Source organism: Diceros bicornis, chromosome 5 (genome assembly GCF_020826845.1).
Source record: "Diceros bicornis minor isolate mBicDic1 chromosome 5, mDicBic1.mat.cur, whole genome shotgun sequence".
NCBI classification, from domain to species: Eukaryota; Metazoa; Chordata; class Mammalia; order Perissodactyla; family Rhinocerotidae; genus Diceros; species Diceros bicornis.
This window is the reverse complement of record NC_080744.1, coordinates 29,731,512-29,753,068: the sequence shown is the minus strand read 5'-3', so window position 1 is coordinate 29,753,068 and position 21,557 is coordinate 29,731,512. Positions and strand designations below refer to the sequence as shown.

The 21,557-nt window shown below is 35.2% G+C and overlaps 1 long non-coding RNA gene and 1 pseudogene across 1 annotated transcript in view; one reads left to right on the top strand and one right to left on the bottom strand.

Moving 5' to 3' along the window:
* LOC131405885 (uncharacterized) overlaps nucleotides 1-21,557 on the top strand; it is a 103,528-nt gene that overhangs the window by 70,238 nt on the left and 11,733 nt on the right. The gene's annotated exons all lie outside the window — the stretch shown is intronic.
* On the bottom strand, nucleotides 10,544-14,936 carry LOC131405880 (olfactory receptor 4K1-like; annotated as a pseudogene).

Genomic DNA, 21,557 nt, shown 5'->3' with positions numbered 1-21,557 from the left:
CTGTCACTTCAGCTAAAAACATGTCTCAACACTTTCAAATATCCTAGGTAAACTCTGAAACTTTCCTTCCTCCTGATTTAAAGCAAACAGACAAATAAAAATCCTGTTCTCAAAGACATTCATATCCCCATTCAACTACGTGCTTCTATAGGACTGCTCTCCACTTTAAGAGTCTGGCATCCCACACCCTGGGATTCCTACCTTCTTGGTTTCATAGGAGAAGTTTCCTGATTGAGATACACCCTAACTCCAACAATCAAGATCTTTGTATTTTTCTGGTTGCACTGTGTTTGTAGATTAGCTTTTTTCTTGGATATCCATCCCTTTTCTCCTCATCCACCAACCTCAAATTTTTACTAAGTATTTCTTTTCTTCAGTTCCTGTGCAATTCCCAGTTCCTGCCTGCTAATTCTCTACCTCGCTGTCTGTATTCTCTTATTAATTCTCTTATCACCCTCCTCTGGTCTGGTGTCCTTGTATTACCCTCACTCTAAATTGATCACCAGGATCCCAACAAGTTTACTGTTCACTTAACTTGGAAGTAGTCTCCTGGCTGTATCCCTGGTTAAGTACCACTGATGTAGCCACTCCATACCTGGTTCATGCAGCTTAATTAACACTATCTAAATCTCAATTACTTACTATATACTCCCAATCTCCTTTTATCTCTGATCCCAGTCTGACACCTAAGGGAGAGCCTTTCGATAAACAATATGCTACAAAATAAAATTTGCCAGTATAAAATTTTTAAAAATTAAAAATTATCTCAACTCATAAAATCATAGCATAGAAGAGGTAGAAGTAAAAATAAAGATCTTATAATCTACTCCATTCCTTTCAAAGACAAAAACTAAGGCTACTGTGGTTACATTACTTAAGTTTAAAATGAGTTTTCTTCTTTGTTTGTGTTGACAAGTAGTAGAAGAATACAGGTGTGTTATTTGGTTTAAATACACAAAGAAATTATTAACACAGGTTTAATCAATGGATGCTCTTTTTTTTGTACTTGAATAATTAAAAATAATATTCCTGGTCTAAAATCACTCCTTTACAGAGCTTAGAATTAGAAGTTGAACTCTGTCTAAATAAAAGAATACTAGTTATTGCGAGTAAAATTCAGATTTAAGGCTCAGTCTGCTTAGTGGTATGTGCTCATTCCAGAAGGGGCACATGATGACCCATTGAGGAGTGGAAAGAAAATCGCATTTTATACATATCTGTTACATGTGTATAATTATGCGTACAGATGTATATACCACTGCATTTTAATTTTATTCTTTTCAAAATGTTACTTCTTAATATTTATTATATACATATATTAGTATAATAGTGTATATGAACTTTATAAATAAATGTGCATATATTTAAGGTAGATACTCAAAAAATGTTTTGTTATGGGTATGAAATGTTTTTAAAGTTTGAAAATTGCTGATCTACAGAAAAATATGATGTCATGTATAACAATGTTCCCCATACTATTTAACTAAATAGCACACTTCTTTTAAGTAAGTTCTGTGGAACATGGTGTGCAAAGAAGAGGGAAAAATCTTTGACAGAAAATGCTAGTGAATCAATACTTAGAAAAGAAATACAGGCAGAGAGAAGCATGAGGGAAAGAAAGAAGAGAAGAGAAATAGAAAAGCCAAAAAAGTCCCACAAAAAACAGTAAAACTATACAGTGCATTGTCAGGGCACATATTTTAGAAAACACCAAAAATATCTGCTTTATTATCTTTAGAGCTGAATAGAGTGGTTAATGTACAGGTTTCCATGTGTTACTACCAACCACAGGTGGAATTTATGAAAGTCATACTTCAACATATCAGCATATATATGTATACAAACACCACACACACAGACACACACACACACACACACACACAGGCAAATGGAACATACACAAAATTTTAATAGGAAAAGATATTTTGTAGGCTCTGCAAATTAGCTTCTCTGCTCACTTCTTAACTTTTCTCATTTAGGGAGCTAAATGAATGTTGTGTCAACATTCGTTCCGTTATTTGCCTATAAAATACACTCAGGAATGTAAGTCAAGAGTCCCCTTCTACTTACTGTTAGGTTTTATGCATCCCACAGTTTCAATCAGAGTGGGTTATTTCATGATGCATTAGTGTTTAATGATGTCTCTAAGACATCAGAGGATTTCTGAAGGTCTTTGTGATTGAGGGTTATAGGCTCTTCCACTCTTCCTATTTCCTGTCTTTCATCTCTAGTTTCTCACTATTACATATCAGATGGGGTTCCATACTACCTGATATCTTTGATCCATTTCTCTTCCCATGTCCCATTCTTGTTTATGTATCTTCTGTACTTGTGATTCTGAGATGGTGGTTGACATGGATTCAGAGACTACGTTATCAGGTGAGCATTTCTCTTGGTAAAATAAACTTCTGAGAAAAAAATCTACAAATCACAGCCTCTTAAGGACAAAATATTCTATTTTAGCCAAATTAGTGGAAAAATTATGAGAAAAGTGTTGTCGGAAGAGGTTGAAATAGAAAGCTAAATCCTCACCACTATATTTCTAATCTTCCTTACCATTTCAGCTAGTTCAGAGATTCATCTGACTCAGGCAATGATGATATAGTAGAGGAGCAGGGAAGGCGAGGGAGAAGGGTGGAGACACAAACATCTAGAGGCAACACTGTGCTGCCTGGAGTGCAAACTGCGGTCAGACCAGCTCCTGGAGCCAGGTGTTGAGAGACCCAAGGGGCTGACTTTCCCATCTCTTTGAAACATTTTCTCATGTTTCCTTCCTTATTTTCCCTCCTTCCTCCTTTCTTCTTCTCTCTTGTTTCATTCATCACCAAGCCTTTACTTTTCTAATTTATTTTTCTAAATTTTATTGTGATTTCCTTTCCCGAGTTAATTTATTGTTTCCCATTTTCTCCTAATTTTCCTTCCCTATTTATTTTGCTTTTTTTGCATCTCATTCTTTATCATTTTCCCATCTTTCTCCCTCTCATTTATTCACGTTCTTTCACTCTGAGATTTTTTCACTCTCTCTACTTGTCCCCATTATCACTACTACTCCCTTATATCCCATGCCTGTTTTGCCATTATATCTAAAAATAAAAGCAAAAAACCTCATTATGGTTTCCTTTCAAGCAAGATTGAGCAATGTATATGCTTCCCATCATCTTCCATTCTAAACATTTGGTCTACAAAATAAAAATGTATAATTTACTCTTTAGTACTAACCATTTCCTCTTGAATGGTAACCTTCTTTCAAATTACCAAATCTGAACCACTCAGTAATTACGTCCCATTTCCTTTTATATTTTTTCTTCATATAAATGAACCTGATAAAAATGAGATGATTTACCTTTATAAGAAAAGGAGATCTCATTAGTATCTTTCTAACAAAATGAATGTATTTAACAAAATTTCCAAAAATTTGAGTGTAATGTGTGTCAGCATATTGATTAAATTTTGTAAATTATTTAAATATAAATTAATGTTTTACATATTCTGAAAAATGTGGATCAGGCTGAAGAACATGATCAAGTGTTTAACTGATACTGATGCTTATGGTGGATATATAAAGCATTAAATAAATGTATAGGTATTCAACAGGAAATTACCTCATCAATAAAATGGGATGGTTTGATTAAATTACTTCTAAATTCCTTCAAATGCTAGCTCTTTAGGCAATGTGATAATGTAGAAATATCCTTGGGTTGGAGTCATTCTATCTGATTCTAATGCCTTGGCTCAGCAATTCACTAAATGTATGACCCTGGGAAAGTAACTTTTAGCTTTCAGAAGCTGAGTTTTCATCTGTCAAATAGACTAATGTGTTGACTCTTTCTATCTGGTGGGAGTGATATGAGGATCAAATGAAGTGATGATGATAATAATAAGTAACTCATTCAAGTGTGTTTAAACCAAAGCTAACTCTGAAAATATTTAGATGTTATGAGGTAGTTCTAGTGAAAGGACATATTGCCAGTAGATCCTTTGTCAATATCTGTAGAGTAAACCCTGCATGATGGAGCTGCATAAATCGGAGTGATTAATAGAGAAAAGAAATTATGGAAGTGCAGTAAAGCCTTCATGTAAAATTGCCAATGCAGCCAGTTGTTTGTATATCAAGCTTTCCTCAGTTTCACAACTTTCTCTCTGTCAAAGTCCTATGTTGATAAATAACAGAACCATAAACAACAGAAGACATATTCAATATGTTGAGTATGGAATTTAAGACATCCTGGCTAATCTTCTGCAAAATCATAAAATCTATTAAGTTTTTCTCTAATGCCCATAGCCTACCCTTTCTGCATCTTCCTCCCTTTCATCTGTACTTTGTAAGGAAGATAAAACATCTCAGTCGTTTGTATGTTCCTTGGTGTTACCACCAATGTCAACTCTTTGCAGGCTAGTCATAATTTCATTTATTTATGATAATAGAATGCAAGTTTTTGTCCATCATTAAAGTAATTCTAAGCATCAAGAGCAACTGGAGATCTATTGAGGGAGAGAGGAGAAAATTCCACACTGCTGAATTTAGACCTTAGTCTCTGGCTATTCCTACTGAAACTCTGACCTCTATTCCATTGTATTCCAAGGCAGCAGGTGAACCAGTAGAATAGTTGCAGTATTTTTTCTATTGTCCTCTAATTCTTGTTTCTTTTAAATATGAATTCCCATCCACCTAGAAATTTGAGTCTCCAGGGGTTTTATGTAACTCGCACAAAGTACCCGTCCTCTGATAAACGTTAACTGATCATTCTTGTCATCGTTCATAAACATTTGTTCTCACGAAGGGAAACAGATTTTGAAACCTCCTCTAACTCTTTATGATGCAATGGAGAAAGTGCTTTGGAGATTTGAGACTGCTACAACTCCACTGAATATTTCCAAAGGGAGTTATTAGAATGCCAACTAAATTAGGCAGGGGTAAATACCAGAGCTTTGGAAGGAATAAATATTTTAAAATGTGTCACATAATGCCACACCGGGTTAATTCTGAATTCTAACATCAAAATCCTGTCAGTGAATGAGATAATAGAATTCTATTTGGAAGCTTATTTATTAGGTCAAAAGTAAATAGAAGGTTGGGCTGGCCCTGTGGCACAGTGCTTAAGTTCAGGGCACCTCACTTTGGCGGCCCTGGCTCATGGGCTTGGATCTTGGGTGTGGACCTACACCACTCGTCAGCCATGCTGTGTCAGTGACCCACATGCAAAATAGAGGGAGACTGCTGCAGATTTTAGCTCAGGGCTTCTATTCCTCAAGCGTAAAAAAGAAGATTGGTAACAAATGTTAGCTCAGGGAGAATCTTCCTCAGGAAAAAAAAAAAAAGTAAATAGAAGGTTAAGAAAAGTTAATTTACATCTTATAATAAAATTCAAAAAGAGAACAAAATGTAAATAAATGATGAGAGATTATTGGTTTATATATATTTCAAGAAAGTCAGCAGGGCCAGGATGAGGGTAAGGCAACTGAAGTACATGCCTCAGGGACAAAATTTACCAGGGGACTAAATGCTTTTGTCATCAAGATAATTTTTATATACATATGTAAATTTTATATATATATATGTATATATATGAGCTAGCATCTGTTGTCATTCTTCCTCTTTTCTCTTTCTCCCCAAAGCCCCCCAGTGCATGGTTGTATATACTAGTTGCAGGTCCTTCTAGTTCTTCTATATGAGCCGCTGCCACAGCATGGCAACTGACAGATGGGTGGTGTGGTTCTGTGACCAGGAATTGAACCTGGGCCACAGAAGCAGTGAGAGCACCCAACTTTAACCACTAGACCACGAGGGCTGGCGCAAGACAAATAATGTTTTAAAAATCAAAGTTAATGTGAAAACTACAAATGGAATATCAAATTTTTTAAATAAAGACATCAACATTGCAGCTTTTTCCTTTGGTCTCAAGTTTCAGCGTGACATTATGCCTCAGCATAACACTAGGACTGATCCTGTCTTTATTTCAAATTTAGTATTTATTTTTTCATGATGGATTTTTTGAAGTAATTTTGATTTTTAAAATATTGATTAAAATATTGTTTATCTCTATTAATAAGATTTTTTTGTCACTCCCTTAAATTTTTCACTCAAGGCAAGCGCCTTACTTACTTCTCTAGCTTCACCATCATTCTGGCCCTGAAAGCAGGCAATGTGGTCACGTCAGTAATGAGTATGTAAGAGTCAGCATATTGCTGGTGAAGAAGGCATAAGAAGAGAAAATATAAATAATGCTCATGAAGATTTTCAAGGCATAATTCTTCATAGGGAGAAGAACTGTGTGGTGTAGGATAGACCATTTCCTCAAGGAAAATTAACCTTCCAAATAGGATGTGAAGAGATGTATCACCTTTATGATATATCTTTATCTGTATCTGTATCTCAGAATTTGTTATGTACTCGCTTTCACTCTGCTCAGCTAAAACAAAAATAAAGAACTTTTTGTTTTTCTGTTGAAGATCACTAAAATAAAAAATTGAGGATCAATGCAATTAAATGCAACTTAATTTTGTTTTTTATATCTGGCTGTTTTTTTTTTGTTTTGCTTTAAAAGGGAATCTGAATTTATGAGTTGCTTTACAATTGAAAGAACATATGGGGACTAAATACAATTTTTAATCAAATATGTATTTGTTCTAATCTACTTTCAGCTCAGACAAAGACACAGTGTGAGAAATAGAGAAAGAGAAGAAAAGAGAGGGAAAAAGAGGTTCAGAGAAAATTAGAATGATCAAAATATAGAACAAGAAAACAGAGAAAGGAAACACCAGTGGAGACATAAACAGAAAGAAAATTATACAATTTTTTTTAAAGTGAAGTGACAGAGAGATACTGGTCCACAGGAATGCACATTCCACAAATCCACATAGCCACAAAAAGAAACCAATGATCAAGAGTTCTATATAGAGGAAAAGAGAGAAAGCAAAGGAAAATACACAGGATTAGATACATATTTAGGTGGAATAACAGCCCATCTTTAGAGTAGGTTAGGGTCTTGCCACCAGAGACTTTTAAAAATGCGATATTTTTTCCATAATTATAAACATAATCTGGGACTTCCTTCACTTCTTAATGTTCATCAAAATACATAAGATAAAATTAATCTGAGAATTGAAACGTTCTCAGAATAGAGGCTTTTTATCCCAAATGAGCAAGCATTATCATCTTAGACAGATTTAGAATTTAAGAACAGACAAACAAAAATTTTCAAGAGTTCTATCCTCACGTTGACCTGAGATAACATATAGCTAATTTACTGAGGAAAAAGCATATACAAAAAAATAACCTATTGTAGTGAAAATCTTTGCCAGAAAATGTCCAAAAATGATTATTAATTGTTGGTAAACATTTTTTTGCATATATTGAGTTAATGATATGCTTCTTTTCTTTCACTCTGTTAATACAATGAATTATATCGAACGATTGTCAAACATTAAACCAACCTTGCATTTCTGGGTTAACTAGATCATTTTTTCTCCTGCTTTTAGGTATTCCTGAATTCCTATTGCTGGGTTTTCTTTAAAGGAATTTTGTACCTTTGTTTTTGAGTGAGTTTGGCCTGAAATTTTCCTGTATCATATGATGCTTGTCAAAGTTGGGAATCAAGGTTATTCTGGCTTTATTAAGTAAGTTGAGGAACATTCTCCCCGAAAGGGGATGAAATATCAGTTTCTGCTTTCAGATAGCACTCTTGCAAGGAAAGAATCACAAATTTTCTTTTTTCTTTATGCTTTGCTTTAACACGTTCTTCATGAGGACAATATTTTCCAGAGTCCATGGTGCCCAACATAAATACATATTTAATTTCATGCTTCAGAATTGGGAGACAAATTACTCAAGATAGAAGACTCCTAGAAATATAATTATTGGGTCATGAATACAGACATATTTTCATAAATACACAAAATTGCTTCCTAAAAATTTTTCAGGAATTTTTGACCAAATAGAACGTCCACATTTCCAAATTTTCAGTCCTATTTACTATCATTCTTTTGTTTTATTCTTTATCAGTCTAATAGGGGACACAAGACTTCTCTCTTGTTTTAATTTATGTTTTTATTACCTGTTCAATTGAATTTTTTTTTCTATTTTTGTTTATGATTTGTATATCTTTTTTCTTTAAATTTTCTGCTTATGATATTTGACACATAAATCTTTGGAAATAATTAAGTAAGTTTGTCATGTGAGAGCTAAGTTCTATAAGCATACATAATGGATAGGAAAACATATTCCAACTCTCAAGTAGCATGATTCCTGGGCCAATGAGTCTTTATCTTAACGTGGTGAGAGGTATTAACATATCTAGAGAAATACTGTTTGCAGCCCCGAGTGTATGGGTAAATAAGAGAAGGAATCACTGAGACAAATCATAACAGGGTCCATCCCAACATTGTTCAGATGGTGTTTCCCTGTCAGGCAATCAGAGTCTGATGATATCAGATATGTCAATCAAGTGACCAAAACTTCAAATTTTAACATAGATTCACCAAAACCATTTACTAATATATAGCTTCTATTTCAGTCATAATGCTATGACTATGTGATTTATTTGACAATTATATTTTCAACGTAATTTGACAAATTTGTCCACTTTTCTTGCAATTATTAATAAGTTGGGGTCTCTGGGTCTGTAAGTCTGTGGGCCAAAACTTGAACTGGGACAATTTGTTAAGTTAATGTCAATTAGAGGTCTTTCTGGTGGCTGGTCAGCCAAATGTCCTCTCCTGACAGTACCATTCTGCAACCCTTGTCCAGAGTAAGCTGTTTTTCATGCAAAACCTCTATGATTCTCTGTTTCCCAATTCAGTCAGTTCCAGGAGACCAGAGAACTTCCTTATTCTCCTTTATATGTCCACAATATCTGGCACAGATTAAGTAAGTAAAAAAAATTGCTAAAATGCATTGGGCTGCTTTGAATTGAACAAGACTGAGCATCACTACACTGAGATTATTAACTCAACATATGTGTTTTATGATAAGGATTATATTTTTTACTTTCCTTTATTGCCTAATTGCTAATAAACTTTTTTAATAGCTGTCTTGATTGATTTGAAAGTTTTTACTGAACACGCGACTATGGCTTTGGCCTCTTTTGTAATACCTGTCGGTGCTAATTTTAGTAATATTCATACAGCCGGTTTTTAATCAATGCCAGTTTATTAAGGCAACACCCAATGAAGTAACCTCACATGTGGACAATCAAAGGTGAAAACAAGATCAGATTGCTACAGAATACAACGACTCAATAAAATTCTGAGACTTTAACATGGACAATCTAGTTTTCCACTGGATTCCTACTCCATCTCTCCAAATGTCTCATTTGAATGAAACAACAGTAGAAATTTCCTAGAAATCAATGTTTAGGGTATCATATGATCTTTATGGCACTTACTGCATGTGCTTACATGTTAAATTGTTGGTACATTGACAAATAGGGTAAAATATAGAACAATAAATGTCTTAGGGACTTACAATCTATTCTAAGTAATAAAAACCAAACATAATCACATCTTCAATTCAAAGACCGCAAGTTTGAATTGAAAGCTAGAACAAACAGAATAAACTCCTCCTGGCATGAATTCAGTGCAGCAGTGATGACAGGGATGGATCTGTGACTGATAAGGGACTGAATCAATTGTGTTCACCCTCATCCTCTGATTTGTTCCATGATTGTGTGGAATGCTTCTCAAATTTCATTTAAAGTTTGAGAAAAATAACTATGGGATATATTCTCCAACTACAAATATATGTGCTTTCTGTGACTACTTTGAAATTTAAACTTTCCAATTAAACTAACTAAACAAAATCACTGACTACTAAGATATCCTGCATCATTTTCAACTGATAGTAGTTTTATTATCAGTGGTATAAAGAGCATCTGTGTGTAAGTGCTATGACATTTCTCCCAGAGGGTGGAAGAGTACTTTGCAACTTGAACTATGGACTTGGTAATATTTATTGATGCAGTATTTGTTTCAAACCCAGAGCAGCACAAATCAGGGCTACAATTGACACTACAGCATTGTAGGTATTCAAAATTTAGCATAAATAATAAATATAATAAAAATAGATTTTATTAACATTAATGCCTTATTTGTAAATGTGGGTTTCTGTAACCTATTCATGGAAACCAAGTTGTTAGCTGAAATAATTATGAACTACAACTGATAAAAGTAGAGAAGACTTCTTATAGCCTGTTATGCAAAGCAGATTCTCTTTTTGACTCAAAGAATGCTAAGTTGTTCTCTAGGCTACCCCAACCAAGACAGAGGTATTAGCTAACCTGCTTCCATATGGAGCTGATTTTAAAATGCTATAAAACATTTTTTTTAACAATACCTATATAAGGGAAAAATGCTACTTAGGAATTTTAATATACGTTGTTGCTGTTTCAGGGAAGCTGTAGTAAGCCACAGCATATTGGAACTGGTATCATAATATGAGATTCTGTACTCCTCTCTTCTTTACCAAGTTTAGATCACCAGATTCAGGTCTTCAAGCAGTGAAAGACTAATTGTGATAGAAACACAATAATAACAACAGTATGTGAACATTACAAAGAACCAGAAGTAAGGATTTTTGTTACTTCCTCACATTGTCTAAAAGTCCTGCTTGGAACCCACTTGTCGGTTCCTTAGCTTCCTCATGGCTTCCTTTACATCTTTATTCCTCAGCGTGTAAATCATGGGGTTAAGGAAAGGAGTGAAGACAGTAAAAAATACAGAGATAAATTTATCAATTGGGAAGCTTTCAAAGGGCCAAATATAGATGAAGGTTAATGGGCCAAAGAATAGAACCACAACAGTGACGTGGGCAGACAGGGTGGAAAGTGCCTTGGACGTCCCACCAGAGGCTTGGCGATGGACAGTAGCAAGGATGATAGTGTAAGAAATGAGCAAAAGGAGGAAACAGATAAATGAGAGCAGGCCACTGTTGGTGAGCACCAGGATCTCTAGAATGTATGTGTCTAAGCAGGCAAGCTTGATCACGATGGGGAGGTCACAAAAGAAATTGTCTACCTTGTTGGGTCCACAGAAAGGAAGATCAACTGTGAATGCCAGGTGGCTGGCTGAATGCAAGATGCCAATGGCCCAGGAGACCCCCACCAGAACAATGCACACCCTTCGGCTCATGATGGTCATGTAGTGCAGAGGTTTGCATATAGCAAGGTATCTATCATAGGCCATGGCAACAAGAAGCACCATCTCACTACCCCCAAAAACATGCAAGAAAAATATTTGTAACATGCATCCTTGAAAAGTGATGGTCTTGTGTTCATTGAGGAGGTCTGCAATCATCTTGGGAGTGGCAAATGTAGCCTGACACATATCAATGAAGGAGAGATTGCTAAGAAGAAAGTACATTGGGGAATGCAAGCGAGAGTCTGTAACTACCATGAGGATGATAAGGATGTTTCACAACGTTGCAGCACCATAAAACACAAAGAAGATAAAGAAAAGGAAGAGTTGAAGTTCTCTAGAGCTAGATAGACCCAATAAAATGAATTCAGTAACCACCGACTTATTGCTCCATCCATTAACTGAATCTGGGCTGCTGAAGTTATCTAGAGGGAAGAAAAATAGTGAAAATAGATACGGAAATTCCTTTCACCATTCTGCACATCAAATAGTTTAGTTCCAGTAACTATAAAATAATATGGTGGGGCTATAAGACACTGATTATTCACATTATTTTTTTTATAAATTTTTATTTTTTTCTTTTTGTGAGGAACATCAGCCCTGAGCCAACATCCATGCCAATCCTCCTCTTTTTCCCAAGGAAGACTGGCCCTGGGATAACATCTGTGCCCATCTTCCTCCACTTTATATGGGACGCCGCCACAGCATGGCCTGACAAGCGGTGCACTGGTTTGCACCCAGGATCTGAACCTGTGCCGCCAGCAGCGGAGCGTGCGCCCATAACCACTATGCCACAGGGCTGGCCCCTCACATCATTATTAGGAATTGAATTTTCCTTGTGATTACTAAATAATTATATAAATTGTTCTTTACTTTTGTATTTATGGAGTGGCATGATGATAGGTAGGTAGGTAGGTTGGTAGGTAGATTTATCTAACTAATAGCTCCATATGGAAGGAAGGAAGAAGTTGAGTATTTGCCATTGTATTCTACTATGTTTGTGTAGAAGTGTGCAAAATCTCAACAGCACTTTGAAAGTTATGTATATTATACTTACGCATTCAGTTTTCAAATAGCAGAAAATGAGTCTAGTGCCTTTTCTAGAATCTTGAACAGAAAAGAAATTTAGGCCAAGTATAAAGAGACGGAAATCAGCCCAGCTACTTTGGTAAATGACATCAGAGAAAGGAGTGAGATGTGACCATGTATTTGAGATACCTGCAGTAATAAGAAGTGAGTAATAAGAATAATAATTAATAAGAAGAAAGAGAAATTAATTGGGAACAAATTAAACTAGTGTGAACAACAGATTGCATTCACTTTCCTGTGTTAAAACAGCCAAGTTGTACAGCAGTGAGTTATATGATGTAGCAGTGGAAGAAGTACCTTCTAGAACCTCAGAGGCATACATTCTTTTTAGTCAAAAATGATCCTTTTAGTGCCACAGTTGCTCTTTACTTTTCTGAATATGGTTTACCTTTCACAGCAGTTGAATTTGATACTATTTAATCTGACCAGCTACCTGCTCTTAAAAGATAGACTGAATGCAATTTCAATTAACATGCTATATTTGCTAATTAAATTTATATTTGTACTACTTATCTTTGTGGATGATTTTATAACCTCTTCTTTCTCTAATGAGGTTAATATCACAATACAGAAGTGTTTTTGCAAAGCCCATTGAATAGCATCTTTGATGTAATTAATTCATTCAACAAATAATATAGATTGCTTTCTCTGCACCATACACTTTTATGGACTCTGGAGGCAAAATTATGAAAAAAGAAAAAAAGGAGAAAAATTGTCCCACCTTCATGTGGCTTACATCCTAAGAGGGTGGTGGGGCTAGCAGAGGCAATTAAAAATATATCAGTAAAATATATATTATGTCAGCTAGTTATAAGTGCTATGGAGAAAATAAAGCAGAGCAAAGGGGTAAGGACTAACCAGGTGGTCAGAAAAGGCCTCGCTAGACAGGTTCCATTTCAGCAAAGACTGAGAGAAATAGGAGGAAGCCTTGAGGAAATCTCCTTCAAACAAAGAGAATAGCAAGTGTGTACAATAGCTTATTTATGTGAAATAAGCATTCTCTTGGGAAACATCAGTATAATTTTGGGAGGTTTATTAGAAATTAAATGAATGGAAATTCAGCTTTTAATATTATTATGGAATTGACACATGCATAACTGGCTTTCTGAACAGTATTCTACCTCACAGGCTTAAATACATCTACAATTTTAGGGAACTATAAATTCAGTTTTAAAATAAGGACACACCTTAAAAACTAGCCTTTTTATTTCTAGAATGAAATGTGGATATAAAATTGCTTTCCAAATTCTATATTTCCATGTAAATACTTGTATATACAGAACTTGAAAAGCAATTTCATACATTTTCATATAAATTCATGGTACTATTTTTATCATTCAAAATAAAATTGAAATGATCTGTGATTTCCAGGAAGAACTCTTTGAAATGAAGCTCATGACCAGATCTCAGAGGCTGGGAAGAGCTCTCTGTGTGTCTGTTGTCACACTTGATGATAGTTGAGATGCATTATTTATTCATGGCAAGACTTTCATATACTGAGACAATTTAAAAACCTAAAAATTGCTGGTTACTCTTTTGTATTACCTCAAAGAATCTTATGCCTTTTAAAACATCTTCCTACACTGTAGATATGCATATGTTAGACCTGACAAGAATTTGCACAGTGATAAACGTATTAAACCAAAGTTTCTGATCTTAAACCATTCCACTTCGTCTACAATTACTTTTATTGAATTGACTTACTTTCATTCTACAAGTACAAGCAGAATTTCTCGAAAACTCTAAATACTTTAAAAATATTTTTCCATAATAAGAGATAATCATATTCCTTATTCACAGTTGTGTGATCAGCAAGTCTTCACAGAAAGGAAAAAAGTGAAACTTTCCACAAGATGCCATCAAATAAGGAGCACATAATGTGAGATCAGACCTGGGTTTCATTCCTGGCTTCACTACTTACTCTTTGTGATGATGTTTGTTCATTCATTCCAACTAATTGAGCATCTGCTATGATTTTGTGCCCAGCATTCTGTAGGCCTGGACATATAACAATGATCAAATCAGATATAACTGATGTCCTCATGCAATTCACCACAACTCTCTGAACTTTTGCTTAGTTACTTATAATAGTATACGTTTGAAAGCATTGTGTAAACTCTAAAGTGATAAATAAATGTTAGTTGTGTTAGCATACCATTATAATTAAAAATGACACCATAAAGTTTACCTCCATTCAAGTGAAGCCATTCTGAATGGAAAAATAACTGCTTCTGAGTAAATTAATAGTCTATGAAAGTTTAAAGAACCAAAAATAAAATTAAAATTAAATATTAGAATGAAATAATTTTTTGATAATATGTCTATAATTTGTTGAAACAATGAAATGGACATGTGACAAAAAGGAAAGTAGATGCTGAAAAGAAGTCAGATATAAGTTCTTTACAGTTCTCTCTGTATTCACCTGTAGTGACTTCCCACCTTTAGAGTTTTTTAGCTCTAACCTGTAAAAGAAAGAAAGTAGGGTAAACCAGAGCTAGAATTATGTTCCCAACGGTTATCACTGTGAAGGAGATGAGGACACTCTTTGATGTTCCATTATGAAATCTACTTGAGATTTAAAATACAGAGTTAAATAGTGCCCTGTCTTGGACATCAGGTATCCTAGGGATAACCTTTCCTTGGTCACTGACTTTGGAAAACAAGAAATAGCCTCTACCTAAGATTAAAATAAACTGAATGTGAAACAAGCCTTCCATTTAAAAGGAAATGTGAAATTTACATGTGGTACTTTCTGGATTGAGAAATTGATTTTTCTGAATCAGGAGGGTCAACTAAAAGCATTGCAGTCAAGCAGAAACAGACAAGTGAATTTTACGAGGCAAGAGGTCAAATCGTAGAAGCTTCTCCTTTGGGTCAAACTCTAGGTTGCTCAGCTCAGATTCACAAATACAATAATTTAAAGGTTTTTGTGATGGTAATGGAGATGTGAGACAGGAAAAGAATCAGTCTGAAACGTGGAAGAGAAACAAAATAGGCTGGCAATGAGGATAACCATATTTATATGGGGAAATTGGCTTCTTGTCTCTGTGTACATAAACAAAATAGATAGAAGCTTTTGGATATAACGGACTTGATTTAATTGTCTTGCATTGATGTGACAATTAATTACATAAATACATATGTAACTCTGATACAACAGAGTGCAAAATAATAGAAGCTAGAAAAGAAGTTCAATAAGAAAAAAGATCAAATTATAGCATTGTATATTTGCAAAACGCTGGGAGAGAAGAGCTTCTGCTAATCATAACACTCAGTATTTCCTTAATCAACTTCATACAAAGCACTGTGCTAAACACTTCATCCATTAACTCATTTATCCTTACAACAATGCTACAAAGGAAGTACTATTATTAGCAGTAGAAAAAGCTAAATCTTAACAGTAAAGTTAGTGTCACAGGGCACACTGCTAGTCAACAGGGTTTTGCATATTCAAAAAACATATATTTAACCACTATATATTCCTTAATTAAAGACCTGATCACAGTGAACCTATCTCTGAGGAAGTCTACCTGGTCATTAAAACGACAATTTTGCCCCATTCTATTCTCTACCATCATCTCTGTTCTTGCAGAACTATACATCAATGTGCTCTCCTTTACCTGGGTGCCTCAATCTATCACCTATGTCAGCAGTGATGTTAATCAGACAAAGTTTGATATTTTGTTTCAGCTTTTAGAATCTTGTAAACAAACTCCAGGTTCTCATGCTCAAGAGTGCAAGTCATCTTAATTCTAGTAATAACTTTATCCCAGAATCTGTTAACTCTCTGAATGATAAAATCTATATGTAATTTTTTGTGTGATGTAATTAAATTCCACATACCAGTTTTGAGAGAAATCCAAGAGGAGCAATAACTGGTTGAAGAAAAGAAACCCCCAAATCCTTTGTTTTTTGTTTTTTAAAGAGTGAGTCACAAGAGCCCATAAAACAAATATTTAAATACCAAACCACACACCCAAAAATCTCAGATAACCGATCCTATGGATTGCAACAGTCAATTAAAGAACTTCTTTTGGAAGTGAAGTCACCTTGCTGTGGGAGTTATTAACAGAATTTTGATTGCTTTTCCCCAAAACAAAATGGTAAGAACTTTTCAATCTTTTGCCTATGATTGCGAATGAGGCATATATCACAAGAGAGAAATGTAGTGATCCAGAAGCTTGCAACAGCTACATTTCCTCTCATTTAATAATCCGTCACCATCCATGTGCCTTCTTCCCCATTGTTTAAAGTGACTATGCCCATAAGCATTAGCCCAGATGCTCAGAGCCTGAAGGAAATCATATCAGAAGACATCTAAATCTGACAGTGGACCTAAGAGAATTAGAATTTTGTTTTCTCATCGCATACAACAATACATTAAAAAGATTATACACCATGATCAAGTGGGATTTATTGCAGGTATGCAGGGATGGTTCAACTTTCCCAAATCAATCAACATGATACACCACATTAATAAAATGATGAAGAATAAAAATCACATGACCATCTCAATAGATGCAGAGAAAGCATTTGACAAGATACAGCATCCATTTATGATAAAAACTCTGAATAAAATGGGTATAGAAGGAAAGTACCTCAACATAATAAAGGCCATATATGACAAACCCACAGCTAATATCATCCTCAATGGTGAAAAACTGAAAGCTATCCCTCTAAGAACAGGAACCAGACAAGGATGCCCACTCTCACCACTCGTATTTAACGTAGAACTGGAAGTCCTAGCCAGAGCAATCAGGCAAGAAAAAGAAATAAAAGGGATCCAAACTGGAAAGGAAGATGTGAAACTGTCACTATTTGCAGATAACAAGATTTTATATATAGAAAACCCTAAAGAACCCACCAAAAACCTTTTAGAAGTAATAATCGAATATGGTAAAGTTGCAGGATGCAAAATCAACATACAAAAATCTGTTGCATTTCTATACACTAACAATGAAGTAGCAGAAAGAGAAATTGAGAATACCATCCCATTTACAATTGCAACAAAAAGAATAAAATACCTAGGAATAAACTTAACCAAAGAGGTGAAAGATTTGTATACCGAAAACTATAAAACATTGCTGAAAGAAATTGAAGAAGACACAAAGAAATGGAAAGATGTTTCATGCTCTTGGATTGGAAGAATTAAGATAGTTAAGATGTCCATACTTCCTAAAGCCATCTATAGATTCAATGCAATCCCTCTCAAAGTTCCAACAACATTTCTCACAGAAATAGAATAAAGAATCCTAAAATTTATATGGAACAACAAAAGACCCCGAATAACTAAAAGAATCCTGAGAAAAAAGAACGAAGCTGGATGTATCACACACCCTGATTTCAAAATATACTACAAAGCTATAGTAACCAAAACAGCATGGTACTGGCACAAAAACAAACACACAGATCAATGGAATAGAATCAAAAGCCCACAAATAAACCCACACGTCTTTGGAGAACTAATCTTCGACAAAGGAGCCAAGAACATACAATGGAGAAAAGAAAGTCTCTTCAACAAATGGTGTTGGGAAAACTGGACAGCCACATGCAAAAAAATGAAAGTAGACCTTTACCTTACACCATACACAAAAATTAACTCAAAATGGATTAAAGACTTGAATGTAAGATCTGAAACTGTGAAACTTCTAGAAGAAAACATAGGCAGTACGCTCTTCGACATCGGTCTTAGCAACATATTTTCAAGCACCATGTCTGACGGGCTAGAGAAACAATAGAAAAAATAAACAAACGGGACTACATCAAACTAAAAAGCTTCTACACAGCCAAGGAAATCATCAACAAAACAAAAAGATAATCTAACAATTGGGAGAGGATATTTGCAAACCATCCATCTGATAAGGAATTAGTCTCCAAAATATATAAAGAACTGATGCATCTCAACAACAAAAAAACTAACAACTCAATTAAAAAATGGGCAAAAGACCTGAACAGACATTTCTCCAAAGAAGATATAGAGATAGCCAACACGCACATGAAAATATGTTCAACGTCATTAACTATCAGGAAATGCAAATCAAAACTACAATCACCTCACACCCGTCAGGATGGCTATAATTAACAAGACAGGAAACAACATGTGTTGGAGAGGATGTGGAGAAAAGGGAACTCTCGTACACTGCTGGTGGGAGTGCAAACTGGTGCAGCCACTATGGAAAACAGTATGGACATTCCTCAAAAAATTAAAAATAGAACTGCCATATGAGCCAGCTATTCCATTGCTGGGTATTTATCCAAAGAAGTTGAAAACACCAATGCATAATGATACATGCACTCCTGTATTCATTGCAGCATTATTCACAATAGCCAAGACTTGGAAGCAACCTAAGTGCCCATCAAGGGACGAATGGATAAAGAAGCTGTGGTATATATACACAATGGAATACTACTCAGCCATGAGAAACGATGAAATCCAGCCATTTGTGACAACATGGAAGGACATTGAGGGTATTATGTAAAGTGAAATAAGTCAGAGGGAGAAGGTCAAATACCATACGATCTCACTCACTAAGTAGTAGATAATAACAACAACAAACAAACATAGAGACAGAGATTGGATTGGTGGTGACCAGAAGGAAAGGGGGGAGGGAGGAGGGCAAGAGGAATAGATAGACTGTAATTAGTATTTGGGTGGTGAACAGGAGAACATGATGTAATCCGTGCAGAAATAGATGTATAATGATGTACACTTGAAATTTATACAATGTTATAAGCCAATGTTACTGCAATAGACAAAAAATTAAAAAAAAAGAATTTTGTTTTCTATAATCCTTTACTCCTTCTTTTTCATGGAAATATTTATGATAAAGTTTTTCAATCTCCATATTACATAATATGCTACCAAAAAAATTCAATATTTTAATTGTCAGTGCTCAATATCTGACCATACATTAGAATCAGAAAGTAAGCTTAGTTGGGCATAAGTGGGTAGAACTGCATAGATATACAGATAGCTTGCTTTTGGATGTTGTGTAAAGATATCTCAGAGCAGTAGAAGGACTAAGAAGGCCTACAGAGAAGAGCAAGTGACAAAGAGAAAATAGTTAACGTTGAGACACAGAGTGAGTGCCCAGGACATTTGGTTGAGCCTAAACGAAGAGACCAGGCTTCTCCAAGTTGTCTTCTGATAGACAAAGTTCATTCTTGACATCTTCTGTTTAATATTTTACAGACATTTCAATTCTTCTGTGTCCAAAGCTATTCCTCCTTTGCTCTGCTCCAACCCAGCTAATGGCATTTATATTCACCCGGTGGTTTCAACCAGAAACTTAGCTCCTTCCTTTTCCTCACTCCCTTTCCAAATCCTGCTTTGACTTCCTCCAAAATATTCCATTTATCAAATTATTTATAAAATTATTTCCATTTTAACTCCACTTTCACAACTCTCAATATCTTTCTCCCTAAGTGTTTCAAAGGCCTTCTAATGGTCTCCATCTTGTACTATTGAGTTTTTCCAATCAATTGCTCCAGAGTGATCCTTAAAAATGAAATACAATCAGAAGTCAAATAACTTTAAAATGGTGAATATGTTCCATTGCTTTAGAAATAAAATCCCATCGCCTTGCTGAGTTCTTATCATTTTACATTTTAGAGACTAACCTTCAACCAATCTCTTCTCACCGTTTGCTCAGTGACCAAACTCCTGCTTTCATTTCCTGGAACACACCACTCCTTTCTACTTCAGCGAGTTTTTTTTTTTTTTCTCTTTTCTCTATCTAGTATTTTTTCTCTGACTTCTCACATGCTATAGCCTTCTCATTTTTCAAGTGTCAGATGAAAGGCCATTACACAGAGCAGCTTTCGCTGAACACCCTTCTCTCTCCCTGTACTCCTAATTTTTAGTTTTTTTAATATCATGACATTATTTGCTCCCTTCATAATACTTACTACAATTTTAATTATTTATTTATTTATTTACATATTGGTGTTTGTTTCTTCTTTCTTCCTCTCCATCCCAAGATTGTAGGCTCCATGCGTGCAAGAACTGAGTCGCTCAGGATCACTATAGTATCCCTAATAGGTAGCACAGAACTTAGCAAATAGTAGGTGCTCAAATAATAGCACTGATTCAGTGAATACTTCAATGTATAATGAACCATGACGTGGTCACTTTTTATTTTTAAAAAATACTATAAAGCTTTGTCTTTTTGAGAATGTCATATAAATGGGATTATACAATATGTTTTTTTTTATACTGACTTTTTTTACCCAACATAATGCCTTTGAGATTCATCCAAGTTGTTGCATAAAATAGTTGATTCCTTTTTATTGCTGAGTTGTATTCTACACTGACTCAGGACTTGGTCATATGTCTTATTTTGTCCAATAAGATAATAACACAAAAGTGTTTTGCACTGGAGATGCCCTTTCTCTCTACGATTGAAATTCTGAGGCCACCATGTGACTGAGCCCAAGCTAGTCGGCTGGGGGATAAGAAGCAATAGGGTGCTGGTAAATATTTGAGAACTGGTCCCAGGTGAGGGTAGAGGGGCACAGGGAAGGTCTTGACTTGTAGTGTTTCCCGATGTCTGTGGTGTAAATGCTTCTACCATGGTTGATTTCAAGCCACCAACAGTTTAGCAACCACCTTACAAAATCCCTGATAGTTTAACAGTCAGCTCTCAAGGGCTGGTATAAGCCAGCTCCAGCCAACAGCAGATGAGAGGCCATGTGGCAAGAACTGAGATGCCTTGGCTGACAGTCAGCCGGCTCCTGCTTCCAACGTGCCAACCACCAGCTAAGTGAGTGGGGTCACTGTTGATTTTATAGCTTCCAGACTCACTAGAGAGTCCAGCAGAGATCAGACATGCTGGTCCAGACCAGAGAAAGAACCCACCTGGTTTGTGAGTAAATATAAAATGGTTGTTGTTTTAAATCAGTAAATTTTGAGGTGGCTTGATATGTAGCAAAGTCTAATATATACAACTGTCTATATTTCATTATGGATCACCATAGTGGTGTATTAAATAGTATAAACAAATGATAAGCAGTTAATGAAAAACTGAGTCTACAAGACACCAAGAAAATCAGTGAAGTTTTCTTTTCATTGAGATGAGTGACCATGTTGTCATATTTCTAGTACACTACTAGGTCCGTGTGTAAGTTGAATTATTTATTTAAAACAGTAGAAAATGTTGATTGCATTACCAGAAATATAAATTAGCTGTTGACACTAACTTCTCATCCCAGTTGACTTTTCCTTGTTTCATTTCTCCATCCTATTTTATTGTGACTTTTTGAAGCACATAGGCACAAAACATTTTACACAAGTTTCCTGTAATAAATTATGTTAACTTTATTAGTCAGAATCAAACCGA